A 21,036-nucleotide genomic window follows, 5' to 3' on the forward strand; every position below is an offset into this window, starting at 1 on the left:
TAGAACTGGGAGGATTCAGCCTGATGACATGAGCTTTACACCTGGGAGGATTCAGCCTGAGCTTCTGTTCAGAGGAATTAACAGGGTGATAAACTTTAATCAGTTGATTCAATGGCATCCACTGAAGTTGAAAGTTCAGTTGCAACGTATATTTGTATACAGGTAACAGTTGTAAAACAATACAGTGAAATTCTAACCTTGAGAGCTCTTTCCCAACAATGCAGTGATAATAATAATAATAATAATAATAATAATAATAATAATAATAATAATAATAATAATAATAATAATAATAATAATAATCTAGATAATAATAATAATAATAATAATAATAATAATAATAATAATAATAACAATAATAACAATAATAATAATAATAATAATAATCTAGATAATAATAACAACAATAATAATAATAATATAGATAATATAGATAATAATAACAATAATAATATAGATAATATAGATAATAATAATTATAATAATACAGATAATAATAGTAATAATAATATAGATTATATAGATAATAATAACAATAACAACAATAATAATAATAATATAGATAATAATAATAATAATAGTATAAATAATTATAATTATAACACTATAGATATTAATAATACTAACAATACTAATCATAATAATGCTAATACTAATACTAATACTGATACTAATACTAATACTAATACTAATACTAATACTAATACTAATACTAATAATAATAATAATAACAATAATAATAATAATAATAATAATAATAATAATAATAATAATAATAATAATAATAATAATAATAATAATAAAAAATATAATACAAATACGATTGAAATCAAAACCCCACAAGAACTATGATGTGAGTTAGAAACATGAGAATGCAAGTATATACACTTAATCGATGTGCAGGGGTTACTGGAGTGGTTGTATATACAGGTCAGTGTCAATACCTTATTCAATGTGCAGGGGTACTGGAGTGGTTGTATATACAGGTCAGTGTCAGTACCTTAATCGATGTGCAGGGGTACTGGCAGTGCTGTAAATTACTTAAGTGAAAATACTTTGAAGTACTACTTAAGTCGTTTTTTGGGGTATCTGTACTTTACTGTACTATTTATATTTTTGACTACTTTTACTTTTACTTCACTACATTCCTAAAGGGTAGAGCTCCATACATTTTCCCTGACACCCAAAAGTACTCATTACATTTTGAATGCTTAGCAGGAAAATGGTCCAACTCACACACTTATCAAGAGAACATCCCTGGTCATCCCTACTGCCTCTGATCTGGAGGACTCACTGAACACAAATGCTTCATATGTAAATGATGTCAGCGTGTTGGAGTGTGCCCCTGGCAATCCGTACATTTAGAAAACAAGAAAATTGTGCTGTCTGGTTTGCTTATTATAAGCAATTTGAAATGATGTAAACTTTTACTTTTTAAACTTAAGTACATTTTTGCAATTCAATTTACTTTTGATACTTAAGTACAGTGGGGAAAAAAAGAATTTAGTCAGCCACCAATTGTGCAAGTTCTCCCACTTAAAAAGATGAGAGAGGCCTGTAATTTTCATCATAGGTACACGTCAACTATGACAGACAAAATGAGAAGACAAAATCCTGAAAATCACATTGTAGGATTTTTTATGAATTTATTTGCAAATTATAGTGGAAAATAAGTATTTGGTCAATAACAAAAGTTTCTCAATACTTTGTTATATACCCTTTGTTGGCAATGACACAGGTCAAACGTTTTTTGTAAGTCTTCACAAGGTTTTCACACACTGTTGAGGGTATTTTGGCCAATTCCTCCCTGCAGATCTCCTCTAGAGCAGTGATATTTTGGGGCTGTCGCTGGGCAACACAGATTTTCAACTCCCTCCAAAGATTTTCTATGGGGTTGAGATCTGGAGACTGGCTAGGCCACTCCAGGACCTTGAAATGCTTCTTACGAAGCCACTCCTTCGTTGCCCGGGGGGGGTGTTTGGGATCATTGTCATGCTGAAAGACCCAGCCACGTTTCATCTTCAATGCCCTTGCTGGTGGAAGGAGGTTTTCACTCAAAATCTCACGATACATGGCCCCATTCATTCTTTCCTTTACACGGATCAGTCGTCCTGGTCCCTTTGCAGAAAAACAGCCCCAAAGCATGATGTTTCCACCCCCATGCTTCACAGTAGGTATGGTGTTCTTTGGATGCAACTCAGCATTCTTTGTCCTCCAAACACGACGAGTTGAGTTTTTACAAAAAAGTTATATTTTGGTTTCATCTGACCATATGACATTCTCCCAATCCTCTTCAGGATCATCCAAATGCACTCTAGCAAACTTCAGACAGGCCTGGACATGTACTGGCTTAAGCAGTGGGACACGTCTGCACTGCAGGATTTGAGTCCCTGGCGGCGTAGTGTGTTACTGATGGTAGGCTTTGTTACTTTGGTCCCAGCTCTCTGCAGGTCATTCACTAGGTCCCCCCGTGTGGTTCTGGGATTTTTGCTCACCGTTCTTGTGATCATTTTGACCCCACGGGGTGAGATCTTGCGTGGAGCCCCAGATCAAGGGAGATTATCAGTGGTCTTGTATGTCTTCCATTTCCTAATAATTGCTCCCACAGTTGATTTCTTCAAACCAAGCTGCTTACCTATTGCAGATTCAGTCTTCCCAGACTGGTGCAGGTCTACAATTTTGTTTCTGGTGTCCTTTGACAGCTCTTTCGTCTTGGCCATAGTGGAGTTTGGAGTGTGACTGTTTGAGGTTGTGGACAGGTGTCTTGGTTGGAGTCATTGCAGCTAAAGGTGGCACAACCAGGTATTGAGTGTAAGGAGGCAATTACGTTTTCACACAGGGGAATTGGGTGTTGCATAACTTTGTTTATGAAATAAATATGTAATTGTTGTTTTATTTGTTCACTTATGTTCCCTTTATCTAATATTAGGTTTTGGTTGAAGATCTGATAACATTCAGTATCACAAATATGCAAAAGTAGAGAAAATTAGAAAGGGGGCAAATACTTTTTCATAGCACTGTATACACATACATTTTTACATTTTAGTCATTTAGCAGACGCTCTTATCCAGAGCGACTTACAGTTAGTGAGTGCATACATTTTCATACTGCCCCTCCGTGGGAAACGAACCCACAACCCTGGCGTTGCAAGAGCCATGATCTACCAACTGAGCTACAGGGGACATACATACATATATACATACATATCCTTTAAAAATATATATATTTCCCTTTATTACTTTCCAACCCCACCATCCCCTCCCTAATTTGAGTAAACTAGTGAACAACAATGCTTAGGCCTCTACTTCATGCTTATACATACTATATATAGTGGGGGAAAAAAGTATTTAGTCAGCAAGTTCTCCCACTTAAAAAGATGAGAGAGGCCTGTAATTTTCATCATAGGTACACGTCAACTATGACAGACAAATTGAGAAGAAAAAATCCAGAAAATCACATTGTAGGATTTTTAATGAATTTATTTGCAAATTATGGTTGAAAATAAGTATTTGGTGACCTACAAACAAGCAATATTTCTGGCTCTCACAGACCTGTAACTTCTTCTTTAAGAGGCTCCTCTGTCCTCCACTTGTTACCTGTATTAATGGCACCTGTTTGAACTTGTTATCAGTATAAAAGACACCTGTCCACAACCTCAAACAGTCACACTCCAAACTCCACTATGGCCAAGACCAAAGAGCTGTTAAAGGACACCAGAAACAAAATTGTAGACCTGCACCAGGCTGGGAAGACTGAATCTGCAATAGGTAAGCAGCTTGGTTTGAAAAAATCAACTGTGGGAGCAATTATTAGGAAATGGAAGACATACAAGACCACTGATAATCTCCCTCGATCTGGGAGCAAGATCTCACCCCGTGGGGTCAAAATGATCACAAGAACGGTGAGCAAAAATCCCAGAACCACACGGGGGGACCTAGTGAATGACCTGCAGAGAGCTGGGACCAAAGTAACAAAGCCTACCATCAGTAACACACTACGCCAGGGACTCAAATCCTGCAGTGCCAGACGTGTCCCCCTGCTTAAGCCAGTACATGTCCAGGCCCGTCTGAAGTTTGCTAGAGTGCATTTGGATGATCCAGAAGAGGATTGGGAGAATGTCATATGGTCAGATGAAACCAAAATAGAACTTTTTGGTAAAAACTCTACTCGTCGTGTTTGGAGGACAAAGAATGCTGAGTTGCATCCAAAGAACACCATACCTACTGTGAAGCATGGGGGTGGAAACATCATGCTTTGGGGCTGTTTTTCTGCAAAGGGACCAGGACGACTGATCCGTGTAAAGGAAAGAATGAATGGGGCCATGTATTGTGAGATTTTGAGTGAAAATCTCCTTCCATCAGCAAGGGCATTGAAGATGAAACGTGGCTGGGTCTTTCAGCATGACAATGATCCCAAACACACCGCTCGGGCAACGAAGGAGTGGCTTCGTAAGAAGCATTTCAAGGTCCTGGAGTGGCCTAGCCAGTCTCCAGATCTCAACCCCATAGGAAATCTTTAGAGGGAGTTGAAAGTCCGTGTTGCCCAGCGACAGCCCCAAAACATCACTGCTCTAGAGGAGATCTGCATGGAGGAATGGGCCAAAATACCAGCAACAGTGTGTGAAAACCTTGTGAAGACTTACAGAAAACGTTTGACCTGTGTCATTGCCAACAAAGGGTATATAACAAAGTATTGAGAAACTTTTGTTATTGACCAAATACTTATTTTCCACCATAATTTGCAAATAAATTCATAAAAAATCCTACAATGTGATTTTCTGGATTTTTTTTCTCAATTTGTCTGTCATAGTTGACGTGTACCTATGATGAAAATTACAGGCCTCTCTCATCTTTTTAAGTGGGAGAACTTGTACAATTGGTGGCTGACTAAATACTTTTTTTCCCCACTGTACATTTTATGGACACAGTCACTCATTATATTTTGTTTGTTTTTACTCCTGAACTTCCTCCGATCATTTTCATGATGTCCATCTGGTATGCTTCTATATGCCATATCTTTCTAACTGTGCGCTTTCACAAAAGCTCACAATATATAACATACAGTGGGAAGAACAAGTATTTGATACACTACCGATTTTGCAGGTTTTCCTACTTACAAAGCATGTAGAGGTCTGTAATTTTTATCATAGGTACACTTCAACTGTGAGAGACGGAATCTAAAACAAAAATCTAGAAAATCACATTGTATGATATTTAAGTAATTAATTTGCATTTTACTGCATGACATAAGTATTTGATACATCAGAAAAGCAGAACTTAATATTTGGTACAGAAACCTTTGTTTGCAATTACAGAGATCATACGTTTCCTGTAGGTCTTGACCAGGTTTGCACACACTGCAGCAGGGATTTTGGCCCACTCCTCCATACAGACCTTCTCCAGATCCTTCAGGTTTTGGGGCTGTCGCTGGGCAATACGGACTTTCAGCTCCCTCCAAAGATTTGGCTAGGCCACTCCAGGACCTTGAGATGCTTCTTACGGAGCCACTCCTTAGTTGCCTTGGCTGTGTGTTTCGGGTCATTGTCATGCTGGAAGACCCAGCCATGACCCATCTTCAATGCTCTTACTGAGGGAAGGAGGTTGTTGGCCAAGATCTCGCGATACATTGCCCCATCCATCCTCCCCTCAATACGGTGCAGTCGTCCTGTCCCCTTTGCAGAAAAGCATCCCCAAATGATGATGTTTCCATCTCCATGCTTCACGGTTGGGATGGTGTTCTTGGGGTTGTACTCATCCTTCTTCTTCCTCCAAACATGGTGAGTGGAGTTTAGACCAAAAAGCTCTATTTTTATCTCATCAGACCACATTACCTTCTCCCATTCCTCCTCTGGATCATCCAGATGGTCATTGGCAAACTTCAGACGGGCCTGGACATGCGCTGGCTTGAGCAGGGGGACCTTGTGTGCGCTGAAGGATTTTAATCCATGACGGCGTAGTGTGTTACTAATGGTTTTCTTTGAGACTGTGGTCCCAGCTCTCTTCAGGTCATTGACCAGGTCCTGCCGTGTAGTTCTGGGCTGATCCCTCACCTTCCTCATGATCATTGATGCCCCACGAGGTGAGATCTTGCATGGAGCCCCAGACCGAGGGTGATTGACCGTCATCTTGAACTTCTTCCATTTTCTAATAATTGCGCCAACAGTTGTTGCCTTCTCACCAAGCTGCTTGCCTATTGTCCTGTAGCCCATCCCAGCCTTGTGCAGGTTTACAATTTTATCCCTGATGTCCTTACACAGCTCTCTGGTCTTGGCCATTGTGGAGAGGTTGGAGTCTGTTTGATTGAGTGTGTGGACAGGTGTCTTTTATACAGGTAACGAGTTCAAACAGGTGCAGTTAATACAGGTAATGAGTGGAGAACAGGAGGGCTTCTTAAAGAAAAACTAACAGGTCTGTGAGAGCCGGAATTCTTACTGGTTGGTAGGTGATCAAATACTTATGTCATGCAATAAAATGCAAATGAATGACTTAAAAATCATACAATGTGATTTTCTGGATTTTTGTTTTAGATTCCGTCTCTCACAGTTGAAGTGTACCTATGATAAAAATGACAGTCCTCTACATGCTTTGTAAGTAGGAAAACCTGCAAAATCGTCAGTGTATCAAATACTTGTTCTCCCCACTGTATATACTTATTATGGACACAGCATGTCTTGCACTAGTTATCTTGTTGTTATTAGTTGTTGTTATTAGTCCCATCCTTCAGTTCCATTCAACACCTCCCATCTACCTCCTGAGTGGCGCAGTGGTCTAAGGCATCGCAGTGCTAGCTGTGCCACTAGAGATCCTGGTTCGAATCCAGGCTCTGTCGTAGCCGGCCGTGACCAGGAGACCCATGGGGCGGCGCGCAATTGGCTCGTCCAGGGTAGGGGAGGGAATGGCCGGCAGGGATGTAGCTCAGTTGATAGAGTATGGCGTTTGCAACGCCAGGGTTGTGGGTTCGATTCCCACAGGGGGTATGAAAAAAATAAAAAATAATGTAAGTTGCTCTGGATAAGAGCGTCTGCTAAATGACGTAAATGTAGTTTTCAAGCCCTGCCACATCCGACGAGCGTCAGAGCCGGTGTAGTACGATTCAATCTTAGTCCTGTACTGACTCTTTGCCTGTTTGATGGTTCGTCGGATGTGGCAGGATTTTAGCGGGATTTTTATTAACCCAGTCACTGGTGCTTCCTGCTTTAGTTTTTTATTATAAGCAGGAATCAGGAGGATAGAGTTATGGTCAGATTTGCCAAATGGAGGGCGAGGGAGAGCTTTGTATGCGTCTCTGTGTGTGGAGTAAAGGTGGTCTAGAGTGTTTTTTCCTCTGGTTGCACATTTAACATTCTGGTAGAAATTAGGTAGAACTGATTTAAGTTTCCTTGCATTTAAGTCCCCGGCCACTAGGAGCGCTGCCTCTGGATGAGCGTTTTCCTGTTCACTTATGGCCTTATACAGCTCATTCAGTACAATCTTAATGCCAGCATTGGTTTGTGGTGGTAAATAGACAGCTATGAAAAATATAGATGAAAACTCTCTTGGTAAATAGTGTGGTCTACAGCTTATCATAAGATACTCTACCTCAGGCGAGCAAAACCTTGAGACTTCCTTAATATTTGATTTTGTGCACCAGCTGTTGTTTACAAATATACACAGACCACCACCCCTTGTCTTACCAGAGTCAGCCGTTCTATCCTGCCGATGTAGCGTATAGCCCGCTAGCTGTATGTTGTCCATGTCGTCGTTCAGCCACAACTCGTGAAACATAATATATTACAGTTTTTAATGTCCTGTTGGTAGGATAACCAACGTGGTTGTATATACAGCTCAGTGCCAGTACCTTAATCAATGTGCAGGGGTACTGGAGTGGTTTAAACCTAAAAAGTGACTGGTAGTAGGATATACATGTAGGACATACCCTCAGATAAAAGTCTTAAGGGAGGAACTCAACAAGGATCATCTGTTTCCACTCCAGTCTTTCTAATCAACGTGCTTATAGCTTCACTCAGTGGATACTTTTTTAGCTCAGGTCATCGTCACAGACAAACCAAAACTCTCTGTGACAGCCAGTGTACCTGTACTATATCAAGCCCTTGTCCAATTCCTTCTCTGTAAGCCCATGGACAGCTTACAGGTTCACTGCACAGGCGGAATGCTGTATGGAGTGAGCCAGCTGTGTCAATCTCTTGTTTAGTCTGATGGCTGTTTGACTGATGGCCTCATAAACCCCAACCTATAACTGAATCCACACAGAGGTGCGGGCGAACGTACGTAGGCACACACACACACACCAGCGATTCCGTAGAAGCAATTGAGGTTCAAAAGTGTTTCAAATGCAAGTCAAAGGACTTCCCAGAAATTCACAATGGTAAAATTCACACTTGGAATGATATCACGGTTTTGATCATGGCGCCTCAGGTCCAACTATTATCTAAAACAGTGATGCCTCAAATGTTATCAACAAGTGTAGACCTTACCGTGAAATGCTTACTTACAAGCCCAACAATGCAGTTCAAGAAATAGAGTTGAGAACATATTTCCTAAATAAACTAAAGTTAAAACATATATAAAAAATAATCAAAAAATAACACAATAAAATTACATAACAATAACGAGTTTATATACAGGGGGTACCGGTACCAAGTCAATATGCGGGGGTACAGGTTAGTCGAGGTAATTTGTCAAGTGACTATGCATAGACAATAAACAGCGAGTAGCAGGGGGGTAAATGTAAATAGTCCTGGTGGCCATTTGATTAATTGTTCAGGAGTCTTATAGCTTTTCTAAGGTGAAGCGGCAGAAGCGCCTTGGGGCAGAAGCGCCTTGGTCAAGGAGGTGACCAAGAAACCAATGCATTTGCTAGTTGCAGTTAGACTCTTTCGTGCAATGCAGGTATACAGTGGGGAAAAAAAGTATTTAGTCAGCCACCAATTGTGCAAGTTCTCCCACTTAAAAAGATGAGAGAGGACTGCAATTTTCATCATAGGTACACGTCAACTATGATAGACAAATTGAGGAAAAACAATCCAAAAAATCACATTGTAGGATTTTTTATGAATTTATTTGCAAATTATGGTGGAAAATAAGTATTTGGTCACCTACAAACAAGCAAGATTTCTGGCTCTCACAGACCTGTAACTTCTTCTTTAAGAGGCTCCTCTGTCCTCTACTTGTTACCTGTATTAATGGCACCTGTTTGAACTTGTTATCAGTATAAAAGACACCTGTCCACAACCTCAAACAGTCACACTCCAAACTCCACTATGGCCAAGATCAAAGAGCTGTCAAAGGACACCAGAAACAAAATTGTAGACCTGCACCAGTCTGGGAAGACTGAATCTGCAATAGGTAAGCAGCTTGGTTTGAAGAAATCAACTGTGGGAGCAATTATTAGGAAATGGAAGCAGGGATGACAATGCTCGGCAGGAAGCTATAGGGGAAATTCTCCCAATCCTCTTCTGGATCATCCAAATGCACTCTAGCAAACTTCAGACAGGCCTGGACATGTACTGGCTTAAGCAGGGGGACACGTCTGGCACTGCAGGATTTGAGTCCCTGGCGGCGTAGTGTGTTACTGATGGTAGGCTTTATTACTTTGGTCCCAGCTCTCTGCAGGTCATTCACTAGGTCCCCCCGTGTGGTTCTGGGATTTTTGCTCACCGTTCTTGTGATCATTTTGATCCCACGGGGTGAGATCTTGCGTAGAGCCCCAGATCGAGGGAGATTATCAGTGGTCTTGTATGTCTTCCATTTCCTAATAATTGCTCCCACAGTTGATTTCTTCAAACCAAGCTGCTTACCTATTGCAGATTCAGTCTTCCCAGACTAGTGCAGGTCTACAATTTTGTTTCTGGTGTCCTTTGACAGCTCTTTGGTCTTGGCCATAGTGGAGTTTGGAGTGTGACTGTTTGAGGTTGTGGACAGGTGTCTTTTATACTGATAACAAGTTCAAACAGGTGCCATTAATACAGGTAACAAGTGGAGGACAGATGAGCCTCTTAAAGAAGAAGTTACAGGTCTGTGAGAGCCAGAAATCTTGCTTGTTTGTAGGTGACCAAATACTTATTTTCCACCATAATTTGCAAATAAATTGATTAAAAATCCTACAATGTGATTTTCTGGAAAAAACATTCTCAATATTTCTGTCATAGTTGACGTGTACCTATGATGAAAATTGAAGGCCTCTCTCATCTTTTTAAGTGGGAGAACTTGCACAATTGGTGGCTGACTAAATACTTTTTTTCCCCACTGTACATTACATAGCAGAATGACAGAGTTGCAGCGTTTACCTTGGATGTGATCACTGCTAACACAGTAATATTGCGCATTGTCAACAGCATTCTACAATGGGAACATATGGGACAAGATGGCGCCGACAGACACAGTCATCCTGTTTCTAGCTCCTAGCCAACTTTGCAGTATTTATTTGTATGTGTTATTTCTTACATTATTTGCTCAGAAGGTTTCTTCTATTATTACCTACAGATGAAAATAAATTTTGGACATTATATCAGCGGTCACTCACCAGACATTCAAGCAGAAATTCAACTTCCCTGACCTGGATCCTTTGTTTGAACTTCCCGAGGCAGCTCTATTCATCCCGTGTGCTTTGAGAGGCTAGTTAAGGACCACCTTAACCGACACCCTAGACCCAATACAATTTGCATATATCGCCCCAACAGATCCACGGACGACGCAATCACCATTGCACTGCACACTGCCCTATCCAACCTGGACAAGAGAAAAAGCTTTGTAAGAGTGTTCATCGACTACATCAACATAGTGCCGTCAACATAGTGCCTTCCAAGCTCATCACTAAGCTCAGAGCCTTGGGTCTTAACCCCTCCGTGTGTATCTGGGTCCTGGACTTCCTGACGGGCTGACCCCAAGTGATGAAGGTAGGCAACACCTCCGCCACACTGATCCTCAACACGGGGGCCCTACAGGGGTGCGTGCTCAGTGGTAGGCCTGATTACCAACAATGATGAGACAGCCTATAGAGAGGAAGTGAGAGCCCTGGCTGAGTGGTGCCAGGAAAATGTTCTCTCCCTCAATGTCAACAAAATGAAGGAGCTGATCGTGGACTACAGGAGACAGCAGTGAAATCACGCCCCCAACCACATCGACGGGGCCACGGTGGAGAGGGTGAAAAGCTTCAAATTCCTCTGCACATCACTGACAACCTGAAATGGTCCCTTCACACAGACCGAATGGTGTTCAACCTCAGGAGACTGAAGAAATTCGGCTTGGCCCCTAAGACACTTACAAACCTATACAGATGCATCGTTGAGAGCATCTTGTCGGGCTGTATCACCGCCTGGTACGGCAATTGCACTGTCCACAACTGCAGGGCTCTCCAGAGGGTGGTGCGGTCAGCCCAACGCATCACCGGGGGCACACTGCCTGCCCTCCTAGACATCTAGAGCACCCAGTGTCACAGGAAGGCCAAGAAGAACATCAAGGACCTCTGCCACCCGAGCCAGTTCACCCCGCTACCATCTATAGGGAAAGCTGTCATCCTGGCAAAGGGTGGCTATTTGAAGAATCTCAAATATAAAATATAATTTGATTTGTTTAACACTTCTTTGGTTACTACATGATTCCATATGTGTTATTTCATAGTTTTGATGTCTTCACTATTATTCTACAATGTAAAAAAAATAAAAATAAAGAAAAACCCTTGAGTAGGTGTGTCCAAACTTTTGACTGGTACTGTATATATACATACACATGAAATGTACAGTATCTCACAAAAGTGAGTACACCCCTTACAGTTTTGTAAATATTTGAGTATATCTTTTCATGTGACAACACTGAAGAAATTACACTTTGCTACAATGTAAAGTAGTGAGTGTACAGCTTGTATAACAGTGTAAATGTGCTGTCCCCTCAAAATAACTCAACACACAGCCATTAATGTCTAAACCGTTGGCAACAAAGTGAGTACACCCCTAAGTGAAAATGTCCAAATTGGGCCCAATTAGCCATTTTCCCTCCCCGGTGTCATGTGACTCGTTAGTGTTACAAGGTCTCAGGTGTGAATGGGGAGCAGGTGTGTTAAATTTGGTGTCATCGCGCTCACACTCTCTCATACTGGTCACTGGAAGTTCAACATGGCACCTCATGGCAAAGAACTCTCTGAGGATCTGAAATTTTTTTTTTTTTGCTCTATATAAAGATGGCCTGGGCTATAAGAAGATTGCCAAGACCCTGAAACTGAGCTGCAGCACGGTGGCCAAGACCATACAGCGGTTTAACAGGACAGGTTCCACTCAGAACAGGCCTCGCCATGGTCGACCAAAGAAGTTGAGTGCACATCCTCAGCGTCATATCCAGAGGTTGTCTTTGGGAAATAGACGTATGAGTGCTGCCAGCATTGCTGCAGAGGTTGAAGGCGTGGGGGGTCAGCCTGTCAGTGCTCAGACCATACGCCGCACACTGCATCAAATTGGTCTGCATGGCTGTCGGCCCAGAAGGAAGCCTCTTCTAAAGATGATGCACAAGAAAGCCCGCAAACAGTTTGCTGTAGACAAGCAGACTAAGGACATGGATTACTGGAACCATGTCCTGTGAATAAGATAAACTTATTTGGTTCAGATGGTGTCAAGCGTGTGTGGCGTCAACCAGGTGAGAAGTACAAAGACAAGTGTGTCTTGCCTACAGTCAAGGATGGTGGTGGGAGTGTCATGGTCTGGGGCTGCATGAGTGCTGCCGGTACTGGGGAGCTACAGTTCATTGAGGGAACCATGAATGCCAACATGTACTGTGACATACAGAAGCAGAGCATGATCCCCTCCCTTCGGAGACTGGGCCGCAGGGCAGTATTCCAACATGATAACGACCCCAAACACACCTCCAAGACGACCACTGCCTTGCTAAAGAAGCTGAGGGTAAAGGTGATGGACTGGCCAAGCATGTCTCCAGACCTAAACCCTATTGAGAATCTGTTGGGCATCCTCAAACGGAAGGTGGAGGAGTGCAAGGCCTCTAACATCCATCAGCTCCGTGATGTCGTAATGGAGGAGTGGAAGAGGACACCAGTGGCAACCTGTGAAGCTCTGGTGAACTCCATGCCCAAGAGGGTTAAGGCAGTGCTGAAAAATGATGGTGGCCACACAAAATATTGACACTTTGGGCCCAATTTGGACATTTTCACTTAGGGGGAACTCACTTTTGTTGCCAGTGGTTTAGACATTAATGGCTGTGTGTTGTATTATTTTGAGGGGACAGCAAATTTACACTTTTATACAAGCTGTACACTCAATACTTTACATTGTAGCAAAGTGTCATTTCTTCAGTGTTGTCACATGAAAATATATACTCAAATATTTACAAAAATGTTAGTGGTGTACTCACTTTTGTGAGATACTGTATATACATTTATAGTCTTTAACATTGGTCCTTCTGTTATTTGGTAATTTCTCTGCATAATGTGTCTGTTTTTATTTATTTAAATTGTTATTGCTAAATATTACTGCACTGTTGGAGCTAGACACACAGCATTTCACTGCACCTGCGATAACATCTGCAAATCTGTGTACGCTGAACAAAAATATAAATGGCACATTTAGTTCTGCACTCTCTGTAACTTTTCATGTTTGAAACATACATTTTGCATGAAAGTCACTCAAGCAAAGCCAACTAACCATACATATCACTCTCATCTCAAAGAGCTGTATTCTGTGAAATACACTGAACAAAAATGTTAACACAACACATAAAGTGTTGGTCCCATGTTTCATGAGCTGAAATAAAAGATCCCAAAAATTTTCAATATACACAAAAAGCTTCTCTCTCTCAAATTGTGTGTACCAATGTGTTTACATCCCTGTAAGTGAGCATTTCTCCTTTGCCAAGATAATCCATCCACCTGACGGGTGTGGCATATCAAGACGATGATTAAACAGCATGATCATTACACAGGTGCACCTTGTGCTGGGGACAACAAAAGGCCACTAAAATGTGCAGTTTTTGTCACACAACACAATGCCACAGATGTCTCAAGTTGAGGGAGTGTGCAGTTGGCAGCTGGCACACCAGAGCTGTTCCCAGATAATTGAATGTTCATTTCTCTACCATAAGTCATCTCCAATGTCGTTTTAGAGAATTTGTCAGTACGTCCAACCGGCCTCACAACCGCAGACCACGTGTAACCACGCCATCCCAGGACCTCCACATCCTGCTTTTTCACCTTGTCTGAGACAAGCTACCCGAACAGTTAATAAAACTGTGGGTTTGCACAACCAAGGAATTTCATATAGAAATGTCTGCTCTACCCAAAATTACAACCAAATAATTGCAGCATTACCGCAAAAATGGAAGAGGAAAGTGGAAGGGGGAAAAAGTAAGGAACTTGTCTGTTTGCCCTGCACTAAAGATCAGGACCAAAGGATTGACAGCCGTTCCATATAGATTGCAAAATAGTTGGGAAGAGATTTTTGACGTACCAATTCCATGGCACAGTGTTTATGAACTGATACGCAAAACGACGCCGGATTCAAAACTTAGAATATTTCAATTTAAACTATTATACAAAATTCTAGCTACCAATAGAATGTTATTTATATGGGGGTTGCAATCTTCCCAGCTCTGCAGATTTTGCTGCGAAGAGACAGAATCATTAGATCATTTGTTTTGGTACTGTCCATTTGTAGCTTGTTTTTGGTCACAGGTCCAGGAATGGTGTCACACCCTGGCTCTGGGACTCTATATGTTGAGCCAGGGTGTGTTCATTCTATGTGTTTATTTCTATGTTGGTAGTTCTAGTTGTGTCTATTTCTATGTTGGCTAGAGTGACTCCCAATCAGAGGCAACGAGTGTCAGCTGTCGTTGGTTGTCTCTGATTGGGAGCCATATTTATACTGTCTGTTTTCCCTTTGGGTTTGTGGGTTCTTGTTCCGTGTTGGTCATTGTTACCGTTGGACGTTACGAGTCGTTTATTGTTTTGTTGGTTGTGTATGTTATCACTGAAGATAATAAATACCATGTTCGTTCAACACGCTGCGCATTGGTCTCTCCCTGACGATCGTGACAAATGGCTGAAGGATTGCAATATTTACCTGGAGCTAACCCTGTAGATAGCACTACTGGGTGATCTGAAAAGTCATAGTCAATCGATCAATAATATAATACTACTTTTAGCAAAAATGTTTATTTTCAATTTACAATCTGTAGAAACAATGAGAATAGAAGGGTTCAAAACTTTTGTGAAACATCACAGTACAGTTGAAAAATATATGGCAAATAGAAATCCAATATGGATGGTGTTAAGAGATAGATGGGAGGTGTTGAATGGAGCTGAAGGATGGGACTAATAACAACTAACAACATCTAATAACAACAAGTTAACTAATGTAAAGCATACTGTGTCCATAATAAGTATATAGGTTATAGGTTGAGAGCTTTCGTGAAAGAGCACAGTTAGAAAGATATGGCATATAGAAGCAAACCGGATGGACAACATGAAAATGATCGGAGAGGTTGAGGGTAGAGGAAGTTCAGGAGTAAAAAAAATTGACTGTGTCCATAAAATGTATATAGTATGTATAAGCTGGAAGTAGAGGCCTAAGCGTTGTTGTTTACTCCAATTAGGGAAGGGGTGGTGGGGTTGGAAAATAATAAAGGGAAATATATATTTTTAAAGGATATGTATATATATATATATATACAGTGGGGAGAACAAGTACAGTGGGGAAAAAAGTATTTAGTCAGCCACCAATTGTGCAAGTTCTCCCACTTAAAAAGATGAGAGAGGCCTGTAATTTTCATCATAGGTACACGTCAACTATGACAGACAAATTGAGAAAAGAAAATCCAGAAAATCACATTGTAGGAGCTTTAATGAATTTATTTGCAAATTATGGTGGAAAATAAGTATTTGGTCACCTACAAACAAGCAAGATTTCTGGCTCTCACAGACCTGTAACTTCTTCTTTAAGAGGCTCCTCTGTCCTCCACTCGTTACCTGTATTAATGGCACCCGTTTGAACTTGTTATCAGTATAAAAGACACCTGTCCACAACCTCAAACAGTCACACTCCAAACTCCACTATGGCCAAGACCAAAGAGCTGTCAAAGGACACCAGAAACAAAATTGTAGACCTGCACCAGGCTGGGAAGACTGAATCTGCAATAGGTAAGCAGCTTGGTTTGAAGAAATCAACTGTGGGAGCAATTATTAGGAAATGGAAGACATACAAGACCACTGATAATCTCCCTCGATCTGGGGCTCCACACAAGATCTCACCCCGTGGGGTCAAAATGATCACAAGAACGGTGAGCAAAAATCCCAGAACCACACGGGGGGACCTAGTGAATGACCTGCAGAGAGCTGGGACCAAAGTAACAAAGCCTACCATCAGTAACACACTACGCCGCCAGCGACTCAAATCCTGCAGTGCCAGACGTGTCCCCCTGCTTAAGCCAGTACATGTCCAGGCCTGTCTGAAGTTTGCTAGAGTGCATTTGGAAGATCCAGAAGAGGATTGGGAGAATGTCATATGGTCAGATGAAACCAAAATAGAACTTTTTGGTAAAAACTCAACTCGTCGTGTTTGGAGGACAAAGAATGCTGAGATGCATCCAAAGAACACCATACCTACTGTGAAATATGGGAGTGAAAACATCATACTTTGGGGCTGTTTTTCTGCAAAGGGACCAGGACGACTGATCCGTGTAAAGGAAAGAATGAATGGGGCCATGTATCGTGAGATTTTGAGTGAAAACCTCCTTCCATCAGCAAGGGCATTGAAGATGAAACGTGGCTGGGTCTTTCAGCATGACAATGATCCCAAACACACCACCCGGGCAACGAAGGAGTGGCTTCGTAAGAAGCATTTCAAGGTCCTGGAGTCTCCAGATCTCAACCCCATAGAAAATCTTTGGAGGGAGTTGAAAGTCCGTGTTGCCCAGCGACAGCCCCAAAACATCATTGCTCTAGAGGAGATCTGTATGGAGGAATGGGCCAAAATACCAGCAACAGTGTGTGAAAACCTTGTGAAGACTTACAGAAAACGTTTGACCTGTGTCATTGCCAACAAAGGGTATATAACAAAGTATTGAGAAACTTTTGTTATTGACCAAATACTTATTTTCCAACATAATTTGCAAATAAATTCATAAAAAATCCTACAATGTGATTTTCTGGATTTTTTTTCCTCATTCTGTCTGTCATAGTTGACGTGTACCTATGATGAAAATTACAGGCCTCTCGCATCTTTTTAAGTGGGAGAACTTGCACAATTGGTGGCTGACTAAATATTTTTTTCCCCCACTGTATTTGATACAATGACGATTTTGCAGGTTTTCCTACTTACAAAGCATGTAGAGGTCTGTAATTTGTATCATATGTACACTTCAAATGTGAGAGACGGAATCTAAAACAAAAATCCAGAAAATAACATTGTATGATTTTTAAGTAATTTATTTGTATTTTATTGCATAACATAAGTATTTGATCACCTACAAACCAGTAAGAATTCCGGCTCTCACAGACCTGTTAGTTTTTCTTTAAGAAGCCCTCCTGTTCTCCACTCATTACCTGTATTAACTGCACCTGTTTGAACTCGTTACCTGTATAAAAGACACCTGTCCACACACTCAATCAAACAGACTCCAACCTCTCCACAATGGCCAAGACCAGAGAGCTGTGTAAGGACATCTGGGATAAAATTGTAGACCTGCACAAGGCTGGGATGGGCTACAGGACAATAGGCAAGCAGGCAACAACTGTTGGCGCAATTATTAGAAAATGGAAGATGTTCAAGATGACGGTCAATCACCCTCGGTCTGGGGCTCCATGCAAGATCTCACCTCGTGGGGCATCAATGATCATGAGTAAGGTGAGGGATCAGCCCAGAATTACACGGCAGGACCTGGTCAATGACCTGAAGAGAGCTGGGACCACAGTCTCAAAGAAAACCATTAGTAACACACTACGCCGTCATGGATTAAAATCCTGCAGCGCACGCAAGGTCCTCCTGCTCAAGCCAGCGCATGTCCAGGCCCGTCTGAAGTTTGCCAATGACCATCTGGATGATCCAGAGGAGGAATGGGAGAAGGTCATGTGGTCCGATGAGACAAAAATAGAGCTTTTTGGTCAAAAACTCCACTCGCCGTGTTTGGAGGAAGAAGAAGGATCAGTACAATCCCAAGAACACCATCCCAACCGAGAAGCATGGAGGTGGAAACATCATTCTTTGGGGATGCTTTTCTGCAAAGGGGACAGGACGACTGCACCGTATTGAGGGGAGGATAGATGGGGCCATGTATCGTGAGATCTTGGCCAACAACCTCCTTCCCTCAGTAAGAGCATTGAAGATGGGTCGTGGCTGGGTCTTCCAGCATGACAACGTCCCGAAACACACAGCCAGGGAAACTAAGGAGTGGCTCCGTAAGAAGCATCTCAAGGTTCTGGAGTGGCCTAGCTAATCTTCAGACCTGAACCCAATAGAACATCTTTGGAGGGAGCTGAAAGTCTGTATTGCCCAGCGACAGCCCCGAAACCTGAAGGATCTGGAGAAGGTCTGTATGGAGGAGTGGGCCAAAATCCCTGCTGCAGTGTGTGCAAACCTGGTCAAGACCTACAGGAAACGTATGATCTCTGTAATTGCAAACGAAGGTTTCTGTATCAAATATTAAGTTCTGCTTTTCTGATGTATCAAATACTTATGTCATGCAATAAAACGCTAATTAATTACTTAAAAATCATACAATGTAATTTTCTGGATTTTCTTTTTAGATTACGTCTCTCACAGTTGAAGTGTACCTATGATAAAAATTACAGACCTCTACATGCTTTGTAAGTAGGAAAACCTGCAAAATCGGCAGTGTATCAAATACTTGTTCTCCCCACTGTATATGTATTTATATGTATTTATATGTATGTATGTGTGTGTATGTATATACACTACCGTTCAAAAGTTTGGGGTCACTTAGAAATGTCCTTGTTTTCGAAAGAAAAGCAATTTTTTTGTCCATTGAAATAACATCAAATTGATCAGGTAATGTTGTAAATGGCTATTGTAGCTGGAAACGGCTGATTTTTTATGGAATATCTACACAGGCGTACAGAGGCCCATTTTCAGCAACCGTCAGTCCTGTATTCCAATGGCACGTTGTGTTTGCTAATCCAGGTTTATCATTTTAAAAGGCTAATTGATCATTAGAAAACCCTTTTGCAATTATGTTAGCACAGCTGAAAACTGTTGTGCTGATTAAAGAAGCAATACAACTGGCCTTCTTGACACTAGTTGAGTATATGGAGCATCAGCAATTGTGGGTTTGATTAGAGGCTCAAAATGGCCAGAAACAAATAACTTTCTTCTGAAACTCGTCAGTCTATTCAGAACTGCGCAAACTGTCTCTAACCAGAATAGAAAGAGGAGTGGGAGGCCCCGGTGCAGAACTGAGCAAGAGGACAAATACATTAGAGTGTCTAGTTTGAGAAACAGACGCCTCACAGGTACTCAACTGGCAGCTTTATTAAATAGTACCTGCAAAACACCAGTCTCAACATCAACAGTGAAGAGGCGACTCCGGGATGCTGACCTTCTAGGCAGAGTTGCAAAGAAAAAGCCATATCTCAGACTGACCAATAAAAATAAAAGATTAAGATGGGCAGTCTGAGATATGGCTTTTTCTTTGCAACTCTGCCTAGAAGGTCAGCATCCTGGAGTCTCCTCTTCACTGTTGATGTTGAGACTGGTGTTTTGCGGGTACTATTTGCGGGTTTTTAGATATTTTTGTCAGATGTTACTTTGGTATACTGAAGTATAATTATAAGCATTCCATAAGTGTCAAAGGCTTTTATTGACAATTACATTAAGTTTATGCAAAGAGTAAATTTTGCAGTGTTGACCCTTCTTTTTCAAGACCTCTGCAATCCACTCTGGCATGCTGTCAATTAACTTCTGGGCCACATCCTGACTGATGGCAGCCCATTCTTGCATAATCAATGCTTGGAGTTTGTCAGAATTTGTGGGTTTTTGTTTGTCCACCCGCCTCTTGAGGATTGTCCACAAGTTCTCAATGGGATTAAGGTCTGGGGAGTTTCCTGGCCATGGACCCAAAATGTCGATGTTTTGTTCCCAGAGCCACTTAGTTATCACTTTTGCCTTATGGCAAGGTGCTCCATCATGCTGGAAAAGGCATTGTTCGCCACCAAACTGTACTTGGATGGTTGGGAGAAGTTGCTCTCGGAGGATGTGTTGGTACCATTCTTTATTCATGGCTGTGTTCTTAGACACAATTGTGAGTGAGCCCACTCCCTTGGCTGAGAAGCAACCCCACACATGAATGGTCTCAGGATGCTTTACAGTTGGTATGACAAAGGACTGATGGTAGCGCTCACCTTGTATTCTCCGGACAAGCTTTTTTCCGGATGCCCCAAACAATCGGAAATCCTCAGCAGTCCAATCCCTGTACCATTTGCAGAATATCAGTCTGTCCCTGATGATTTTCCTGGAGAGAAGTGGCTTCCTCTCTGCCCTTCTTGACACCAGGCCATCCTCCCAAAAGTATTCGCCTCACTGTGCTTGCAGATGCACTCACACCTGCCTGTTGCCATTCCTGAGCAAGCTCTGCACTGGTGGTGCCCCGATCCCGCAGCTGAATCAACTTTAGGAGATGGTCCTGGTGCTTGCTGGACTTTCTTGGGCGCCCTGAAGCCTTCTTCACAACAATTGAACCATCTCCTTGAAGTTCTTGATGATCCGATAAATGATTGATTTAGGTGCAATCTTACTAGCAGCAATATCCTTGCCTGTGAAGCCCTTTTTTTGTGCAAAGCAATGATGACGGCACATGTTTCCTTGCAGGTAACCATGGTTAACAGAGGAAGAGCAATGATTTCAAGCACCACCCTCCTTTTAAAGCTTCCAGTCTGTTATTCTAACTCAATCAGCATGACAGAGTGATCTCCAGCCTTGTCCACGTCAACACTCTCACCTGTGTTAATGAGAGAATCACTGACAAGACGTCAGCTGGTCTTTTTGTGGCAGGGCTGAAATGCAGTGGAAATGTTTTTGGGGGATTAAGTTCA

This window comes from Coregonus lavaretus (genome assembly GCF_964263955.1).
Source record: "Coregonus lavaretus genome assembly, chromosome: 1".
NCBI lineage: Eukaryota > Metazoa > Chordata > Actinopteri > Salmoniformes > Salmonidae > Coregonus > Coregonus lavaretus.